General features: G+C 49.2%; 1 protein-coding gene across 3 annotated transcripts in view; it reads right to left on the bottom strand.

Annotated features, from left to right (window-relative positions):
• LOC138498474 (zinc finger protein 268-like) overlaps nt 1-20,691 on the bottom strand; it is a 544,482-nt gene that overhangs the window by 47,320 nt on the left and 476,471 nt on the right. For 2 of the 3 annotated variants that reach the window (XM_069622222.1, XM_069622223.1), the window contains exon 1: nt 3,926-4,061. The exons of the other annotated variant lie outside the window; for it this stretch is intronic. The gene's annotated coding sequence lies outside the window, so the exon portion shown is untranslated. Of the gene's footprint in view, nt 1-3,925; nt 4,062-20,691 lie in introns of those variants that run through there. 3 annotated transcript variants of the gene reach the window in all.

Here is a 20,691-nt window from a genome sequence, read left to right as displayed (position 1 = left end):
TTTTGAGAATTCTCCCAACAACGTGTAGTTACAACAATACTGGCAATGCCTTTTTGTGACTTATTTCTCATAATAAAAATAATTTCACTTTACAGGAGAGTGTGAGAGCATTCATTTAGTGTTCATAATTTACAATCAAGTCTGAAGCTTTAATGAATGTGTGTTAAGGGTGATGTATCTATATAAAGTATTGTATATTGCCTTAATGTACATGGTGCATGTTATGATAAGGAATGGTTTGGGAGACGTTTGAACAGTAGACCATCAATAAATTACATGACATTAGTAAATCAGCCCTGTGTAGATGGTGAGGGTCTAACCCACTACTGCAGGGGTGTGTTGCCAACTCTCTTTTGATGCATAGTGACGGGTAAATACTTTCCTCTACCTCTATTCCTACCAGAGCCCCTGCTGAGGGACAGGGGGTCTAGCACACTGCCCTTGGGGTAGACGAAAGGCTCTGTGAGGAAGAGGTGATAAGAATTGCATCAGAAAGCCATCACAGAGATCGCATGAAGGGACCTACTGGGTCCATGTTTTATAGAAAAAGTGGACTCCTTTATTGTGTGCAGCCAAATCCAAAGGGCGATGGTAAGGATTGTCATCAAGTGCTGATGCATAGCACGTTTCAGAAAGAAGTGATGGGACCTGTGCATGTGCAAATGTGACCACTGGATATCAGGGTATAGCAAAAACACAAGACCATGAGCCGCATTACGAGTTGGGCGGTAAGTACCGGTCATTACCGGCATGGAGCAAATACTGTGTCCGTGGTGGCAATAGACCGCTAAAATCAGCCTATTACGAGTATGCGGGCACGAGCTTTGCGCTATGCCGGTAATGACCCCACCGCCATGCCGTAAAAGGGCGAAAAATCTCCCTTTCCGGCATAGTACGAAGTGCAAATAGCTCCACCGGCATCCAAGCCATCAGCATTAGCGGTGACCGAGCATTAAGGCAGAGATCATTTGTGGCACACCACTCCTGGATGGCAGACAGACAGTCAGAGATGAGAGAGGGAGAAGAGGTGACTGAGGGTAGCCTGAACATGAGCTGAGTGTCATCTGCATTCCACTGAAAGGTGGCGCAGACTCAGAGCGCGGCAATGCGGTCGTCAAGAAGTGCCAGATATTGGTTGAACAGCCAGGGAGCGAGGTTAGACCCCTGTGCAACACCACAGGTGAGATAAAGATAGAGGAGAGGAGGGACCCAAGTTGAACCTGGGAGGATCGATCAGAGAGGAAAGAACTCGGCCACGCCAGGGCCTGGTCTGTGATCGCCAGGTTATCACGGAGATGGTTGAGCAGGATGGCATGGTTAACTGTGTCAAAGGCAGAAGAGAGATCAAGTAAGATGAGGACACAGGGGATGTTCGATTCAAGGTTGGAGAGCAGGTGTTCACAGATGTTCAGGAGAGCCGTTTCCGTGCTTCTGGCGGCTCTGAAGCCAGACTAATGATTGATCATGGAGACAACCAACAGATTCCGTGTGAAGATTGAGCTGGGAGATGGCCAGCATTTCCAAGAGTTTGCCCAGGAAAGGAGTGATGCAGATTGGGCAATAGTTAGCCGGGCAGGATGGGTGGGCAGAGGGTTTCTTACGAAGAGGTTGCACAAGGGAGTGCTTCAGGGGGGAAGGGAAGACGCCCATGGCGAAGGAGTGGTTGCAGAAGTCGGCCAAGGCAGGGGCCAGGGAGTCAATGTTGTCCTTGATGGTTTTTCAGGAACGGGGTGGACCTACAGACAAGATTTTCATAGATCAGACTTGTCTGAAGACCGCATCTGGAGAGAACAGGGGAAAGGCAGAGAAGGAGGGGGAAGAGGTGGCCGAAGAGGGGCCAGAGGAGGAGAGAGAGGACAAGATGTCCTGAGTTTTAGAGATGAAATGAGAAGCCAGTGCAGTGAAGCGGGCCTGGGAAGAGCAGAGGTAGAGACTGATGCAGGATTGGCCAGTTCCTTGCAGATTTGAAAGAGTTCAGCCGAGTTGTTAGATGCTGCAGAGACGCAGGCTTGGATGTGAGCTCTCTTCTTGGTGAGGACAGAGAGCCGGTATTGCCTTTGGAGTAGGCGGCAGCCCAGTTTGTCAGAGGATGTACATGAAGCACGCCATTTCCTCTCAGCCACCCTGCACTTGTGTTTAAGGGTGACGAGGTCCGAGTCATATCAACAGTTGCACTTGACTGTGGGCTTAAGGCAGATTCTCATGACAGGGGCAAGAACATAGAGAGTGTCAGATATAGCAGAAAGGGCTGTGTCAGGGTGCGAGTCAGCCAAAGGGGGTAGGGCGTGATAAAGTGCCGGCGAAAGCCTCAACTGTCACGCGCTTCATGGGTCAGATGACCGAGAAGGTGGGTGGCAGTGATGGAGTTGGCTTGAGAAAGTGATCACTCCAGGAGAGAGGAGTGGTGAGAGGGATAGAAAGGGGGAGGTGTGAGGAGATCAGAACATTCAGAGTGTGCCCCGCAGAGTGAGTCGGGCCAGATGGGAGAATAGAGAGTGAGAGAGAGTCGCAAAGGTCACAAAAGAATCCAGAGTAAGGACATGGAGCCTCAAGGTGGATATTGAAGTCTCCGAGAAGGAGGAGTTGAGTGGTCGAGACCAGGAGGGTAGAGGGAAGATCCAGAGTTGGACCTGGGTGTGGAGAGGATCTTGTAGCCGTCAGGAAGGAGACTGTCAAAGCTCGTGGCAGAGCTGGCTGTGAACCATGTCTCGGTGAGACCGAGGACATCGAGGTCAAGTTCCTCCAGAAGGCGGCAGATGTCGGAGGAGTGTTTGACAGCTGAGCTAAGTTAAGAGTGGCAATATGAAGAAGGTTGCCATCCTTGAAAGACTTCCGGGGAGGGGTACAGATCAGAGGTACGCCCTGCGGAGGTGTAGAAGAAGCCAGAGGGGGGGGCAGAAAGCGAAGGAGGTGAGGGTAAGGTAGCCAAGGATGCTGTGGATGGGGGAGAGGGGACAGCAGGTGAAGAACGGAAATTGATAAGGCGCGGGAAGCCTCTATCGAAGAGGAGAAGGTTGGCCTGAGGGCCTTGGACCAAGACGGTACCATTTAACATAAACTTTAATGATGACCTTAGAAGATTGGAAGGAGGCCAGGAGGGCCTCCCACCGGGTGCCACCATTAATGGGAGAGAGCACCGAGACCCTATTTAGAGTCCATAGGTCTGGTGAGGGAACGACAAAGAGGTGAAAGTTTGCCTGGTGGAGGCACTGGTATAGGTGTCAACGATAGGGAGGCCTAGGTTGGAGACCAGGATGTCCTTTTTAAACTTCTTCATACCAGATTTAGTGAGGAGAGCAGGGTAGTCGATAGAGCACCATAGAGTAGATAAAGGGAGAGGGAAATGGAAAACACAGTGCTGGGTGCAAAGACGAGACAGAGAGAGGCGAGACAAGTTGAACAATTGGACAAGGTGGCAGTTACTCAGAGTAAAAGACTATCCCAATCAATACTGAAAGCAGGGGAAAAACATACACCTACGTTTGTGAGTCCTAAATAGAGGGGAAAAAGGCCTAGGTTTCACAGTGCAATTTTAAAAACTTTCACAGTGCAATTTTAAAACTGGTAAAAACACACAAAGTTTGAGAGTCAGCTGGGTGGGCAGGGGCAAGCAGGGGCTGCCCTAGCAAGGTCAGCAATTTAAAAGGGGCAGCCCATCAGGGTGGGGGCGGGATCAAGCACAAGGGGGCACAGAGGGGGGAGGGAACAGGTTGCAAGCCTCAGGGGGAGGCTATATAAAGATATATAATCGAAACAGCCAAAGAGGAGCTGCCTTTACCCTCTCCCCGCCGAAGAATGCACCCCCCATCACACAAACAAGACAGGATTAACTGGAGGTTTATGAAGAACAAGCAGAGACAACTCAACACAAAAAAGAGGATCATTTTCTCACCAAAAGAGGAGTGAATAGTCACCAGTCACTCACCTACAGCAAATGATCACCCAAAAAGATTGGGATGTATTTCACATTTAAATAAAGTAGCATTTGTGGTCCTTGGAGAGTGACTGCATATCGGCGGACGAAATATAAACTCTGCAACGCCAAGCCGCCGACATGAAGAACAGCCATGCGCAGTGTTGAGATACTGATCTCCAGAGCATGCGCTCTGCTAGGATATTGATCTACTGAGCATGCGTAGTGTTGAGACAAAAAATCCCCACAGCATGCGCACTGCTGAGATACTGATCGCGGAACGTGCAGTTCTGAGATAACGATCCGGGGAGCATGCGCGTTGCTGAGATTCGCTCCCCAAAGCATGCGTAATAAAAAGATGCTGAATGGGCAGAATAACTAGCCACGAACTGCGCATGCTCAGTGATTGTTGTCCTACGTCGCCCTACTAAACAGCCGGGCCACAAACACAGCAATCACCAAAGTCTGTGCAAGAAATTAGTAGGGGGGATGGGTGTGTGTGTGTGTGTGTAGCCGCGTGTAGCCGCGTGTAGCCACGGCTGTGGCAACTGAGGGTGACACCCTCGCACGGTGCGCCGGCTGAATGCTCGGTGATGACAGCACACAAAAACAAAACATACGAATCATGAAGAGCTTAGGGCAGAGCATGCTGGAAGGAAAGGCACGGTCCAACAAGTGACCCCCATAATTGGGTCAAAGTTGGGGGGAACTAAAGGGTACGAAGTTCCCTTTCTTTATGCGACCCACAAACACACCCCTGCCCACCTCCCAGGACGGCAAGTTAAAAAAAAAAAACGAAATTTAATGTCATTATTTAATTCCCATTGGGGACTGGAACCGGAGCCCTGCTGCTATCAGGCCAGTGCAGCATCGCACGGCCCTATCTCGCAGGTGCTGGAAGATCATTATTTATTTCAATAGGCTGCTTGGGATACAAACCCCATTCCCAAGCAGCCAAAACACCCAGCTTGATCTGCTTATGGAGGGCTGTAGGCTCAGTCTTGTTAGCAGGCAATGGGAGGGGTGTGTCTGTAACTGGCCCCAGGCAATGGGAGGGGTGTGTCTGTGGCTGGCCATTTTCTTTAAGAGGTGCAGGCGATGGGATGGGGTGTGTCTGTAGCTGGCCATGTTCTTTAAGAGGTGCAGGCAATGGTAGGGATACGTCTGTAGGCTGGCCATGTTCTTTAAGATGTGTAGGCAATGGGAGGGGTGTGTCTGTGGGTGGTCATGTTCTTTAAGAGGTGCAGGCAATGGGAGTGGTGTGTCCGTGGCTGGCCATGTTCTTAAAGAGGTGCAGGCAATGGGAGGGGTGTGTCTGTAGTTGGCCATGTTCTTAAAGAGGTGCAGGCAATGGGAGGGGTGTGTCTGTGGCTGGCCATGTTCTCCAAGAGGTGCAGGCAATGGGGGGGGGTGTGTCTGTAGCTGGCCATGTTCTTTAAGAGGTGCAGGCAATGGGAGGAGGGTGTCTGTAGCTGGCTAGGTTCTTAAAGAGGTGTAGGCAATGGGAGGGGTGTGTCTGTAACTGTCCGCAGGCAATGGGAGGGGTGTGTCTGTGGGTGGTCATGTTCTTTAAGAGGTGCAGGCAATGGGAGCGGTGTGTCTGTGGCTGGCCATGTTCTTCAAGAGGTGCAGGCAATGGGAGGAGTGTGTCTGTCGCTGGCCATGTTCTATAAGAGGTGCAGGCAATGGGAGGGGTGTGTCTGTGGCTTGCCATGTTCTTTAAGAGGTGCGGACAATGGGAGGGGTGTGTCTGTGGCTGGCCATGTTCTTTAAGAGGTGCAGGCAATGGGAGGGTTGTATCTGTGGCTGGATATGTTCTTTAAAAGGTGCAGGCAATGGGAGAGGTGTGTCTGTGGCTGGCCATGTTCTTTAAGAGGTGCAGGCAATGGGAGGGATGCGTCTGTGCTGGCCATGTTCTTTAAGAGGTGTAGGCAATGGGAGGGGTGTGTCTGTAACTGGCTGCAGGCAATGGGAGGGGTGTGTCTGTGGGTGGTCATGTTCTTTAAGAGGTGCAGGCAATGGGAGGGGTGTGTCTGTGGCTGGCCATGTTCTTTAAGAGGTGCAGGCAATGGGAGGGGTGTGTCTGTAGTTGGCCATGTTCTTAAAGAGGTGCAGACAATGGGAGGAGTGTGTCTGTGGTTGGCCATGTTCTCTAAGAGGTGCAGGCAATAGGAAGGGTGTGTCTGTGGCTGGCCATGCTCTTTAAGAGGTGCAGACAAGGGGAGGGGTGTGTCTGTGGCTGCCCATGTTATTTAAGAGGTGCAGGCAATGGGAGGGGTGTGTCTGTAGCTAGCCATGTTCATTAAGAGGTGCGAGCAGGGATGGTGAATGGGAGGCTGCATAAAGGTGCATGCTGAGTGGGACAATGACACACTAATGGATGTCATTTAAATGCATTGTTTCGATTGTATTTTCTTCAGTTTTCCCAAAACTGTTGTAAAACACAATGTTGCAGGGTGGAGTGGACCCAGGGATGGATGGGGTTTGAATCAGGGAGGCGGTGACGGTGACAGTGAGTAGGGCAAGAGTTGGCAGAAAAGGGGGCTGGGCAGATGGAACATAGTTCCACTACTTTGTTTTGTACAGTTCGACCACTGCCCACAATGCAACACTTTAGTGGCTTACCTAAAAGAAAGGATTGCAAACCTGCGCAGAATAATTTCACATATTTGAAATGCATACCAAAAATTTGAGGCACCCGGCAGGGACATTTTCTCGCAGAAATCAGGAGAATGAATGTTTCTGATGGTTTTGCATTTGGGTATGAATTCTTTTAGGAGGAAGAAATTAAATAATATCAACATAGTTTGTTAAAAAAAAATGGTGTCTCCGTCCTAAATCAGGAGGGTTGGTATGTTTGTATTTGCTGAAGATATGGTTTAGCTAAGTAACGTACATGGCAACCCTCCCGATTTCCCATTCTCCTGCCTAATATAATTCTTAACCCCAATGCAAGTCCACGGGAAAACTCTTTTCTCCCACTTTCCATGGCAACATCGTCCCTCCCATGCGTCAGAATGTTGGCATGTATGAAGTAAGGATGGGGTCCATACACTATCAGTTCGTGGCCATACAGTCTTACCATCTGCATACTCCACCATTTCACAGCCCTGGTGGGTGAAATCATATTTGGAGGAAGACAGCCCATTGAAATCTATGGACAGGCACGAGAATGGCCTGCGGTTGACCACCATCGAGTATTTTGCGGGACTGTGCTGATGTAAAGGGGTGTGTCCCATATCCTGTCCCTATGCGGGACAGTTAAAGGTCCTGACCTTGCATCTGTGCTCCTTATCAGCAGTACAAAGCCTTTCTGGCTCAGAGTTCACATGTCTTTGTGTGTTTGTTCGAAGCACAGCGCTTCCTCTGCGGCATCACTCTGTGCATACATGCCAACTCACCTGATTTAGGTGGGAGAGTCACGATTTTTCGATTGAAAATAGTGCTATAATTTACTGTGTCCCGCCTAAAATAATTATAACCCCAATGTAAGCGATGTCTAAAGTGGCCGGGGCTCAGTGTGAAGAGCATTGGCTGGACGCTGACTCCGGCCCAGGTGGGCAGGGCCCAACAAGGAGTCCCTGCCTGCACCACTACGGGGGGAGGAAAGAAATGAATTGAAGGGCTTCCGTAGGCTTGAAAGCAACATCCCTGCCATCATTAAGTGGCGTGGTGCCACCAGAGGAAGGAAAGGACACATCAAACCCCTTCAGTTTTAAGACCACCACCATGGATCAAAGCAGAATGAGGGTCTTTCAAAGGCCTGGAAGCAACAGCACCACCACAGAGGAAATCAGGGCTCCAACAGCCCAATGGGGACTCAGGGCTCCCAAAGCACAGGAAGTGCAGACAAGTTCCCCGTGACAGCCACCCGCAGCCGGGGATGGAGATGATCCTCAAAGGCACCAAAGCACAGATGCTGCTGCGAGAAGGTACTGCGCACTATTGAGCTGTTACGTTATGTGACTGACTACTACAGACTGACAAGAAGACTAGGATTTACATACAAGTGATGTAAGTGATGGCAGTCTGCAGCTGCCAGGTTAGTGCAAAAGGGGGAAATGCATGACATTTTGGCAATGGGCTAATCGAAGGGTTGGCATGAAGGTGTGAGACAAAGGGTATGACATGCATTACTCACTGTAATAGAATTTCTGATGATTGTATCTGCTTAGATTCACATGCTGCGCATATAGTCCGTCATCTAGTGCTAATTGCAGAGTATTGCATCTTTCTTTCGGGCATCGCAAGTAGCCATCAACATGGGTGTGACTGTAACACTATCCCTAACGTGACCTGTAGTGTACCCAAAATCCCTCCCACGTCGAGGTCCCTCCAATTCGGTTTCTGCCATGAGGGAGCCTTATAGTCAGCATGAGTGAGTACATAACAGAAAATCTGTAAGATGCCTATGTTCTTCTACTCCATGATCAGAGGAAGGGAGGGCGCGCGTGAATCTAAGCAGATACAATCATCAGAAATGCTATTACGGTGAGTAATGCATGTCTTCTGATGCTTGTTAATCTGCTTAGAATCACATGCTGTGCATAGACTAGTGAGCAGTACCCAGAGGTGGTGGTGGGATGTGTGAAGGAACAGTAGCAAAGAGATGTCTTAGCACTGAGTCTGTATCTAGGCTGTAGTGTTGTGTAAAGGTGTGTACAGAACTCCAGGTTGCTGCTTTAAAAATAAACTCAAGAAGAACATTTGCAATGAATGCTATGATGGCTCCTGTGTCCAGAGTAGAGTGTGCTCTAGGTGTGAAAGTCAGATCTCTCTTGGCAAGAGTGTAGCACAGTGTGATGCAGTTTACGATCCACTTTGAAATAGCTGATTTAGAGACAGGGTCCCCCTCTCTACCAGCTGCCACTGAAACAAAAAACTAGTTTATCTTTCTTAGTGGTTTTGTTTTTTCCAGATAATAGATCACCGCTCTCCTCACATCTATTGTGTGGAGGCTTCTTTCTGCCACGTTAGTGAGGTTCTGGAAAAAGGTGGGTAGTTCTATGGACTGGCTCACATGGAACTTTGAAATAAATGTTGGTGCAAATCGTGGATGAGTGCACAGGACCACCTTATCCTTGTGAATAGAGACAAATGGGTCTAGAACTGAAGGGGCCTGCAGTTCACTAACTCTTCCTATTGAAGTGACTGCCACCAGGAAGGCGGTCTTGCAAGTGAGTGCTTTAAGACTAGCCTTATGCCCAGGTTTATATATTTATATATTCGGATTTGTAAAGCGCACAGCAGCCCTGGGGCATTGTGGCGCTTGTTACATACATGGCTTAGTTACACAATAACATGTTAATACATAGTTGCAGAACACAGGTGCAAACATTTTGTACATATTTACAGAGCTAAAGAAGGTTAGCAGTTGGTTACAAATTAGTGTGCGAGGAGTGAGAGCTTGAGGTTTCTCCTAAAAACAGGGAGTGAGTTTTCTGCTCTGATGTCTGTGGGTAGTGCATTCCATGCTTTGGCAGAAACTTAAGGGAAACCTAGGCCGCCGGCATTAGCTCTATTGATGTGTGGGATGTGGAGTAGGTTAGTGTAATGTGACCTGGTAGGGCGTGTAGAAGAGGCTTTGGAGATGGTTTCAGATAAGTATGCAGGTGTGGAGAGTGTGAGGCATTTGTGTGTGAGGGTGAGGATTTTGAGCGTGACACGCTCTTTGACCGGGAGCCAGTGAGCTGATTGTCTGGCCAGGGATATATGCTCCCTTCTAGGGATGCTTAGTGCGGCACAGAGGGCATTGTTGTGAGTGACTTGAAGTCTGTTTAGGTTTTTGGCTGATGTGCCTGCCATAAGGGCATTGCAATAGTCTAGTTTGGCTCCAATGGTTGCTCTGGCTATTGAAAGGCAGGCGGGTTTGGATAGGTATGGTTTGATGGCATTTATTAGTTTTATGGTATGCGCGGCGGATGACGTGATTGCGCTGACCTGTCTGTTCATGGTTAGAGAGGAGTCTAGGTAAACTCCCAGCGTCTTGACGGCTGTGGAAACGGGGATTGTGGAGTTGTCAATGGTAAAGTTGGCATACAGTTTATCGAGTTTGGCTAGGGTGTTCTTTTGGCCTAGTATCAAGATTTCGGTCTTGTCCCCATTGAGGCAGAGGCCATTGACTGCCATCCAAGCCTGGGTGGTGGAATAGATTGTGTGGAGTGGCTTAGCATCTTCGTAGTATGAACCAGTGAGAGGTAAGAGTACTTGTGTGTCGTCAGTGTAATTCATGTATGCGATACCAAGTGAGTCAAGCGTGTCGAAGAGAGGTTTTGTGAATAAGTTGTAGAGAGTGGGTGCTGTGCAGGATCCCTGTGGGACTCCGCAGTGGATTGTGGTGGGTGTAGCGTTTTCTATGTCTGAGAAGACTTTCATGGCTCTTCCTTCAAGGAAGGAGGTGACCCCACGCGCAGCTTCTTTGGAGAAGTTGGCTGAGTGTGTGAGGTTAGATGTTAGAGTCTTGTGGTCGACCACATCGAAAGCTGCTGAGAGATCTAAGAGAAGCAGTAGGGCTGGCTTGCCTTTGTCCATGATTTGGGTGATCTGATTTTTTAGATCCACCAAGGCTGTTACAGTGCCGTGTCCTTTCCGGAATCCCGATTGCCTGGTCCCTAGAATGGAGTGGGTTTCCAGAAAGTGTTGGATTTGGCTATGAGCAGCTTTAACCAGTAATTTCAGGAGGAATGGCACTGTGGTTATCGGTCTGTAGTTATTAGGTTGAAGAGGGTCGAGAGTCGGTTTTTTTATGAGACGGCGAATCCAAGCCTCCTTAAGGCTGTCGGGGATAATGCCTGATTTGAAAGATGCATTAATGAATGCTGTGAAGAGCGGTGCAAATCGGTCAGCACAGTCCTTGATGAGCTTAGGTGGGCATATGTCCCCTTTACAAGGGGAAGGTTTTGGGGTTTTGAGTAGGTTTATAACTTCTAGTTCAGTGATGTCCCTAAAAGAGAAGTTAGGTGTTACGGTCACCTGGCTCCCACAGGGGTGTCGATCGGAACTGGACAGCTGCGGTCTCCACCAACGTGACACGTAGTGCAGAGATGACATACTGGACTGGCCCGCCTAATTTCATCTGCTTGAACCGTAGAAGTATTCTCCTGAAAGTGGAGAAAGGCAATTAGCCACCCGTGGATTTGAATGATAACACCCCACTGTTCTTTCCACTAATCACCTCCGATATCTCCTTTCATAGTCTCACCTTATGGTTTTAAAAGATGAGCTCTCCATCCTGCGTGGAATGCAGGGGCGTGTAGATAACCAGTTACTTCACTGGTCCGAAGGAATTGGAAGAGTTCCAGACCAATATCAGTTCGGAGGTCCCTGGCGAGGAGCCGTAAGTATATAGTTTGTAAGAGTTCTAAATATCTGATATTCACCCTTGTCCAATTTCTTTTTGTCTTGCAGCTTGATCCAAGAGAAGATTGTCTCGTGGCAGCTGGTAGCGTTCAGGTAAGACTCTGTGTTACCCAACACTGTCCGGTAAATGATGCCTGTGTTTAATCTGTTGCTTTCTCTCTTATTACAGGTGCGGCATGAGGAATTATGACGTTTTGATGAATAATGCCTCCAGCGATAAAATCAGGTAAGTCTATGGGGGTAAAAGAGAATGCCTTTGTTTATTCTCTCGACTCACCTTGCTGTTCTTGTGTCCCCTTAGGTTCCGGAGTTCGGCGAAGAAGTGATGGAGACTGCACCGGATCGTGCAGATGGATAATGCCTCAGGCAGTAAAATCAGGTAAGTCTATGGTGGTAAAAGAGATTGTCTTTGCTTGTTCTCTCGGCTCACCTACGGCGCCAGGACTGAACCCAGATAGCCCCTAGCCGGGGCTGCTGGGCTTTTACTAAGTATCTGGATGCCAGCTCTCGGGACTGATGGGCCTGGTCCAGATGCCCGGGGGTAGGCATCATGACATTAGGTTTGGTGGCGTTGGTTGAGGCGGGAGTAGTATTGGTAGGTTTGGTCCCCATTTGATGAGGTAGGGCTTTGCAGTGGTCCTTGATTTTCTGCTGGTGGAGGTCAATGTTATGTAACATGGCAAATTGGATGCTTGTGCACCATGCTTCGTCTTTAATTATTTCATCAGGTGTGTTGGGTGGGGAGATGTAGTAAAGAGGCAGGACGCAAAACCACTGGACAGGAGCTTTATTTCAAGGCCCCCGGAAGTCGGACCACCAGAAACGGAATGCCCAAAACATTCGTTCTCGGGGATCCGAACAGTGATTGTCTGGGTGTTCAACAGACAACGTCAGAGGATAACATACAACATATCCCTTCCTGGGGAAAAACAAACAGAGCAAAAGGAGGATGGAGGAAAGGAGGAAAAAGGGGGGGCAGTGGTAGGAAAGTAAAGAGGAGGGGAAAACGCATTGTCGAACAATTCTATGAGTAAACACCTTTAACAGACAGTTGATTGATTAATAGTAGATGTAGTCGCTGTTGAAATTTCGGATGATTTTCTGATTTCTCCTCGACAGTCTTCCAACAGAGGCTTTGTCAATGTCCCCATGTAACTCATTGTCCTCCAGCTAACTGTGCAGGTGCGGCTTGAGGAATTATGACGTTTTGATGAATAATGCCTCCGGCGGTAAAATCAGTTAAGTCTATGGTGGTAAAAGAGATTGCCTTTGTTTATCCTCTCGACTCAGCTTGCTGTTCTTGTGTCCCCTTAGGTGCCGGAGTTCGGCGAAGAAGTGATGGAGACTGCACCGGATCGTGGAGATGGATAATGCCTCCAGCGGTAAAATCAGGTAAGTCTATGGTGGTAAAAGAGATTGTCTTTGCTTGTTCTCTCGGCTCACCTTGCTGTTCTTTTTGTCCCCTTAGGTGCCGGAGTTCGGCGAAGAAGTGATGGAGACTGCGGCGGATTGTGGAGGTGCTGTGAAGGCTGGTTAGTATAGCGCGGCGCTGTAGCAGGCGATGCGACGCGTATCAAATTAACGTCTTTTCCTTGTTCGAAGGCGTGAGGAATAAAAGTAATGTTCTTGTTCTAACCTTTCCTTCTTCTTCCCCTTCTTTCTAGGAGCTCCGGACTCGAGGCGGGCGTGACAGAAGGCTGGAGGCTGACTTGCAGGCACGGTGAGCGTTACGCTGCAGGATGCAGAATAACGCGAAGCGTGTGCTGCTCTTCGGGCGTGGTTTAAATAGCCTTCAAAGTAGTCCCAGGTAAGAAGTTCCCCCAAGACCACACCCGAGTAAGAAAATAGTCTCTGAAGTAAAATAGTCCCCTTCAGGCTTCACGTTGGCTTGGATTCTGAGCAGCATGGTCTGCATGAAGTGAGTTTAAGCATATGAGCCTGGCGCCTATGGCGCAAGGACTGTACCCAGATAGCCCCTAGCCAGGGCTGCTGGGCTTTTACTAAGTATCTGGATGCCTGCTCTCGGGACTGATGGGCCTGGTCCGGATGCCCGGGGGTAGGCATCATGACATTAGGTTTGGTGGCATTGGTTGAGGCGGGAGTAGTATTGGTAGGTTTGGTCCCCATTTGATGAGGTAGGGCTTTGCAGTGGTCCTTGATTTTCTGTTGGAGGAGGTCAATTTTATGTAACATGGCAGATTGGATGCTTGTGCACCATGCTTCGTCTTTGACTTTTTCATCAGGTGTGTTGGGTGGGGAGATGTAGTAAAGAGGCAGGACGCAAAACCACTGCACAGGAGCTTTATTTCAAGGCCCCCAGAGGTCGGACCACCAGAAACGGAATGCCCAGAACATTAGTTCTCGGGGATCCGAGCAGTGATTGTCTGGGTGTTTAAAAGACAACGTCAGAGGATAACATACAACATCTCCCTTCCTGGTGAAAAACAAACGGAGCAAAAGGAGGATGGAGGAAAGGAGGAAAAAGGGGGGGCAGGGAAGAAAAGAGGAGGGGAAAAAGCATTGTCGAACCATTCTATGAGTAAACACCTTTAACAGACAGTTGATCGATTAATAGTAGATGTAGTCGCTGTTGAAATTTCGGATGATTTTCTGATTTCTCCTCGACAGTCTTCCAACAGAGGCTTTGTCAATGTCCCCATGTAACTCATTGTCCTCCAGCTAACTGTGGTAAGGTGTTCCTTCAGGAGTGGGATTATTCCCTAACGGAGTTTCGCATATTTTGTGCCTGGATGTACTGGGTCCGTAGATGTCTTGTGATTTTCACCAAATCATCCCTAGACCACCTCTTCCCATTGTCCAGTATAGCAGATTTTCCCTGACAACGGACAACTCTTTGTGGAGACCTGAAGTTGGTTTCACCCTTAAGCGTCTTTTTTGGTTCTTTGACACAGACCCAGTCTCCTTCACGATTCAACTCTTACACCATTTTTCGAGTCATAATATGTTTTGTATTTTGCCTGCTTCTCGTGCACCGTTTTTTGAATTTGGTCCATGTCTAATTTTGCCTCCCCGGCAGTTCTGGACTGACCCACCGGGACAATGGGACGTTCCCCGCTAGGCCTCAGGGGCATAGGGCCTCTTTTGTTGCTTGGGGAAGGATATCATTATATGATAAACATACAGGCCAGCCTCGGTGGTTCGCCATCACTGTGGCCACTGGCTGGTGCATTTCTTGTGGCCGAGGCTGCTGCGCCGCGCTCATGCGTGCCTGCCCATTTGTGATGGGCACCAACCGCCCCGGGGAACAAGCCGCACGTGCCCTGCCGCCTTTCCCTAGACACTGTCTGCTATGCGCAGGTGCACTGCAGCGCAGGCTCAGCCCAGGCAGGGACCTCAGTGGGGCTGACTGTGCTGCTGAGTGACGAGGCAAACAGCGTGCTCAGGGCCAGGCCGCCCGATCCGCCATTTGATTTCAGGTGAGGTGAGGGGTGCGTTGATCGTGCGAATGCAATTGTTGAGACACATCCGCAGTGTTTTACGTGTGTGTTTATCTTTTGGGCTTATTTGGATGGACGTGCGCTATTTTCGGTCCGATCTGGCAGTACCGGGCTTTTGGTGCAGCACCCACCTTCCTTGCAGTCCTAACCCGGACTGCAGCTATTTTACAGCCAGAGGGTATTGGTGTATTGTGAAGAAGCGTGCTGCAAATGAAAGCAAGGGAGCCAAGAAATGATTGCAATTGCGGAACGAAAGGGCTAGGTCGGAAAGAAACAGGGTAGAGGGAAGGAATGGGTCTGCAAGGTGCTGCCAGCCCTAGAGCCAGACTCCTGGGGTGTTTATGTGGAATAAGGACCCGGGGCACGTCTTGCCTCCTATGTAGAATAACTTCTGTGTCTCCAAAGGGTCTCTGGATAAACTGCGTGCTTATAAAAACCAGAAACTCTCGCGAGGGTAGAAACGCGCGGCTCTACATCAGGAAAGTGCAGACACACAGAAATCCAGCATTATATTTAATGTGCTCTTTTATTTGTTCGATTAGTCCCTTGGGCCATCGAATGTTGTGATCAGGTACTAATGTTTTACCTGCCTTATTTTTCCTGCCATTTTACCCTAACGCCATTCCTCGTCAGCTCCCTCTTCGTTTCACGATTTGCTAACGCAATCTCCCCATGTGCGGTGCATGGCTGTACATAAATCTCCAGGAAAGGCCATATCATCCAGCTTGTCATGATGAAGTGTTTTGCTTGCTAAATGTAGGTTTGGGGCTTTAATCTACATTCAGAGCGGGAGCGACTCCGCTGCGCAGTATGAAGTACTAGTGAATGTTGGCTGCTGCCCGTCTCGAGCAACTCAGCACACTCTTAACCACCACCAGGCCCAGTCTCCAGGGCCTTAGTCAGAATAACGCCGGCGAAATGCACTGCACTGCACCTTGGAAAAGCTACAGCACTGATTGCTAGCTATTAAGAAAGTCTCACTTGCGACCGACAGCGACGTGCTAGTTCCTTTTCCGAAGGAGAATTGAATGTGAGTTTCAGGGGCTGAAGTGCTCAAAGTCAGACTCTGGAGGTGTATGAAATCTGGCACTGTTTTTGGCTGTTTTCGGCTTCCTCATGTATTTTGCTTCACTTACATGCTTTTTCTCTATGTGTATGTTTAAAAAAACCGAATGGAGCCTCTTGAACCTTGGCTGCCCGTGCACCATTTATTTAAATGCCTTGGCTTCCCCCGACAGGCGGGCAGTGGTCTGTCTTCACGTTCCGGGTGTGTTTGGCTGCCTCGGGCCTAAACAGTTCATCAGGGCTGTGCTTTTACTGGACCTGTGCACTCTGGGAGAATCTTTTCGAAAAACACAAAAATGCCTATTCCCACCTCGAAATAATACCGAAATCTATGGGAAATGTAAGCTGACATCATGACAGTGTTTAGTTTGGGTCCAACTATTTTTGTGGGATAATCTTGTATGAAGTACGCACAAAACGTCCCTAGTATTCGGGCATAGGTTGCTGCTGAAATACTCTAGTAGTTTCAGAGGAGCGAATTGAAAGCGCGTAGCTTGAGTGCTAAGGAGAATGGTCTCAAAGCGCTTTTGTATGGGAGGCGGAGGCGCTGCAGAGCATAAAAAAGATGCATTTTTATTTTATTTTTAAGGATGGGGTGGTTGCATTCTCTGTGGATTTTTAAAGAGAGAACCTTCTGTAGTCCAGGAACTCTACCACAGAGCATTTGAGGATGAACTATGACTACATTAATGAATGAGTGGACTTGTATAGTGCAGCACTGCAAACCGAATTGTCTCAATGCACTTCCTTTTAGGAGGTGTGATACAGCGGAAGAGCAAAAGCTCTAAATGTTTAATTCTTTCTAAGTGGGCGATGGCTGGTTTTGATGTGCATTGTTATAAGGTGCGCCTTCCACAGACCGTGGCTGGTACTGCAAATCATCTGCCTCCTTTTGATTTGCAGTTAATATGTGGGCTCTTGTGTGGGATCTGCAGGAGGCTGTTGTCAGGGGTCCATATGAAGCATTCAGGAGGCCACGTCTCTAGGATGGCAACTGGTTGTGGAGGTCACATCATGAGTACTTTGCTCATTCCTGGAGGCCAGTGGTCTTGCGTCCAGTATTGGGGTCATATCTCTTATTACAACATGACTTTTTAATCCATATGTGTTTAAAACATGCATTTAATGCCATCATTTTGACTAATTTTATTCAACAATTTCTCAGGGGATATTCCCAATCCCCTCATAGGAGGGTTGGGCTAACCCGCTGTGCTCACTCCTTCCGCGAAATATGGGGCCACTTTGACAAAAATGTCCAGGGCCACTTTTGGTTCCCAGTCCACCCCTGGTTTCAGGTTGCTGGTGACATCTTCTTAGAGTTGCAGAGCTCCTGGACTAGACAGAGATAGTCGTCTGTGGGACCCTCCTGAGTCTTAATTTGGTGCTTAGTAGTTTGTAATTTGGAATTTTGTGTCCTTATCGATATACAGGAGTTATTGGCAGTGGCGCTTACTCCTGTGTTCGAGGTTCTAGCTGCTGCTGCGCTACAACCTCCTGTGCGCTTCCCGACAATGCTCGGGCTGGAGTTGATTTAAGTGCAGTAAATCAAGCAGCCACTTGGGCATAGTCTTGATCTTGGTCACATAAACGAGTTGAGGGCCGGTCATCCCCACAGCGATGGCAAAATCTCCATGGTGGTAAAGGTGCAGATGATTTGGTAAAATATTCTCGAGGCTCTTGAGCACGTCTAAATACCTGGTGTTCTCTTTCACGTGATGAGGGAAACACGTCTCTGCCTCACTGTTGATTTGCATTTGGATTTTCCCTGTGTATCAGATGGGTCTGTAGCTTCCTTACCAGATGTTGCAGCTCCTCAATCTCTTTTTGCTGAGTAATGGCATTGTCGGGTGCTGAGATCTTGCCTTGGACATAGTGACTCTGAACATTGACATTGCCAGTTTCTTCTTCCAGACCTCTTATGGACCTTAGGAGATCTTCATAGGAGGGAGGTGTGTCCAGTTTTCACGCAGTTTCAGTTGGAGGAGGGGTATGGCAGCATCTTTACCTCCCCTAAGTATCAGCTTCAAACGACACCGGTTCAATTGGGAAGACTCTACTCCTCCACTATGGTGTGCCAGGTGTAAAATGTGTTCAATCCTTACCAGGAACTCAGATAATTCCTCTCTCAGCTTCAGAGAAGTAGCATGGAACCTCATCATCAAATCTTCCCAAGGCTCGGTAGTGCCAAGCGCTCCTTCCAGTGCGCCCATCACTTGCAAGGAAGTCGGATCAGGACACAATGAGCGCAGGGACTGTACCGTCTGTAGTGCAGGTCCTCGCAATGCCTCTATCACTCGTCTCCTCTTTTCTTGATCTGACACTTTCCAATCATGTAGCATAAGTTGAGCGAGGTCGGCCCATACTTCGTAACCATCCTCTCCTTTAGGCACAGGTTATTTTCTGGAAAAAGGGCGCAAACGGGTGTAGGCCCCATGTTCACTAATGAAGGGGCGACCGTGTTTGAAGCTCCATAGCTACAACCACTGCAGCAGCAATGACCAAAGCATCCTTGTAATCTGCAGTCATTCCCCGATTTACCGGAGCTCACAATGTCCTGAGGAGCTGTCTCTCACATACGTTACAGAATTGCACGCGCAGCCTGGGCAGGGCCCTGTTACCTTCCATAGGGTTCTACAGCGGGTTCTACAGCGTCTATAAGCGCCATGGATGTGTCGCAGCGCTACACACCATGCAGGTACAATTAATAACGGGTAATTCTCTAGCAACGCTCTGATCGGTCGCGGTATCTGTGCAAACGTCAGATCCCACTCACTGGGTGTTAGAAAGGCCATCTGCACGGGGTGGGGGTGTAGTGGCATCTGCACAAGGTCCGTGCAGTGGGCATCTGCACGGGGTGGGGGTGTAATGGGCATCTACACAAGGGCCGTGTAGTGGGCATCTGCACAGGGTGGGAGTGTAATGGGCATCTACACAAGAGCCGTGTAGTGGTCATCTGCCCGGGGTGGGGGTGTAATGGGCATCTACACAAGGGCCGTGTAGTGGGCATCTGCACGGGGTGGAGGTGCAATGGGCATCTAAACAAGGGCCGTGTAGTGGGCATCTGCAGGGGTGGGGGTGTAATGGGCATCTACACAAGGACTGTGTAGTGGGCATCTGCATGAGATGGGGATGTAATGGCATCTGAACGGGGTGGGGGTGTAATGGGCATCTACACAAGGGCCGTGTGGTGGGCATCTGCAGGTGGCAGGGTTGTAATGGGCATCTACACAAGGGCCATGCAGTGGGCATCTGCATGGGGTGGGGGTGTAGTGGGCATCTACACAAGGGCTGTGTAATGGGCATCTGCACAAGGTGGGGGTGCAATGAGCATTTACACAAGGGCCGTGTACTGGGCATCTGCGCGGCGTGGGTGTGTAATAGACATCTACACAAGGGCTGTGTAGTGGCCATCTGCACAGAGTGGGGGTGTAATGGGCATCTACACAAGGGCCGTGTAGTGGGCATCTGCATGGGATGGGGGCGTAGTGGGCATCTGCACAAGGGCCGTGCAGTGGGCATCTGCACAGGGTGGGTGTGTAATTTTGTTTTAATTTTTTGTTTGTTTGTTTGTTTATTTTATTTATATAGCGCTCCGGACCCGGGAGTAAAAGGGCGCTTAGGACGGTTACAAGGCACAGTACATGGTAATTAGCAGTTTTACATTATCAAAGGTTATATACAGTATATACAGACAGTGGTAGTAAATGCGTACAGTAAAGACATAGGTAAGGCATGTACAATATATACAGATTATAGCTCGGCCTAGCTTATGGTTGGCTTTTTGTCAGTAGCCACTGTTAAATTGCTAGCCGCGCGGCCTGGAGCGCACACAGGCAAGCGTAACCTCAGTAGGCCGCACGGCCTGTGTCGTAGTTCCAGCTGGAGCTCAAATAAAACGCTGCAGGCGTGTGGAAGGTATGCCCCGGAACTGCCTCCCTGTTCACGGGGGCGGGGCTTTTATTAAGACGCCCTGCGTCACCGCGTAGCGGGACGCAGGCCGGATGCAACATTCCTCCTTTATTTTAAAAAAACAACAATAACACTGAACGATGGCATAAAATTACAACAACCTAACCAATGTTTGGGAGACCACCCAGTCTATGCACTATCGGCCACATTGCCACGCATAGTCATTTAGTCTGGTGGGCGGTTTTGTAGCAGTTCTCAGACCATACCGCCCCACTTGGGGGCTAACCCCCACTGTCCCACTGGGTGGCTCACCTTCGCTGTCTGGGTTCGCCAGATTCAGCTCACTCTCTGGTTCCCAGGATCGATCCTCCACCCCTGTCTCATCTTGGATGGACCCGGGCTCTTCTTCGCTGGGCTGACCTCCTTCGTCTTCCTGGTAGCACTCACCATCTGTCCACAGATTCTGTGGCACCGCCTTAAACCATGACGCATTTCTCGTCACCTAGCGGCGTCCTCTTGTCACCGTCACCATTGTGCCTTGCCGGCTACTCACGGTCCATGGGATTTCTTCATATCTGGTGTCCAGTTTAGACTTCGTTGGATTTCGCAGCATGACCACTTGGTCACCCACTTGGTGATTGGACGGCCTCGCCCTCCTCTTGGAACTCATGTGGGCGTTGGCGCTCCTTCTCCTTCTTTCGGTGTGCTCTTCGTTGACCTCATCCGGGGTCCTGCTAGGATGATGCAGAATGGAGGACTTGATGATTGTTCCAAACATGAGGTCCGCCGGCGGTATGCCTGTCGTGCTGTGAGGGGTTACACGGTAGTTCCTTTAGAAACGATAAAGGTCAATCTTCCACGGGCTGGCATTCGCCTTGGCCACTCTTAACACTTTGTTAATGGTCCTCATGAAACGTTCAACATCCCAGTTTGCCTGGGGCCACCTCGGCATAATGTGATGGTATTTTATATTGAGTTCTTGCAGGT

This window comes from Ambystoma mexicanum, chromosome 5q (genome assembly GCF_040938575.1).
Source record: "Ambystoma mexicanum isolate Mex_15411 chromosome 5q, UKY_AmexF1_1, whole genome shotgun sequence".
In the NCBI taxonomy this organism is placed as follows: domain Eukaryota; kingdom Metazoa; phylum Chordata; class Amphibia; order Caudata; family Ambystomatidae; genus Ambystoma; species Ambystoma mexicanum.
The sequence above is the reverse complement of the archived record's forward strand: the minus strand, read 5'-3'. Positions and strand labels throughout refer to the sequence as shown.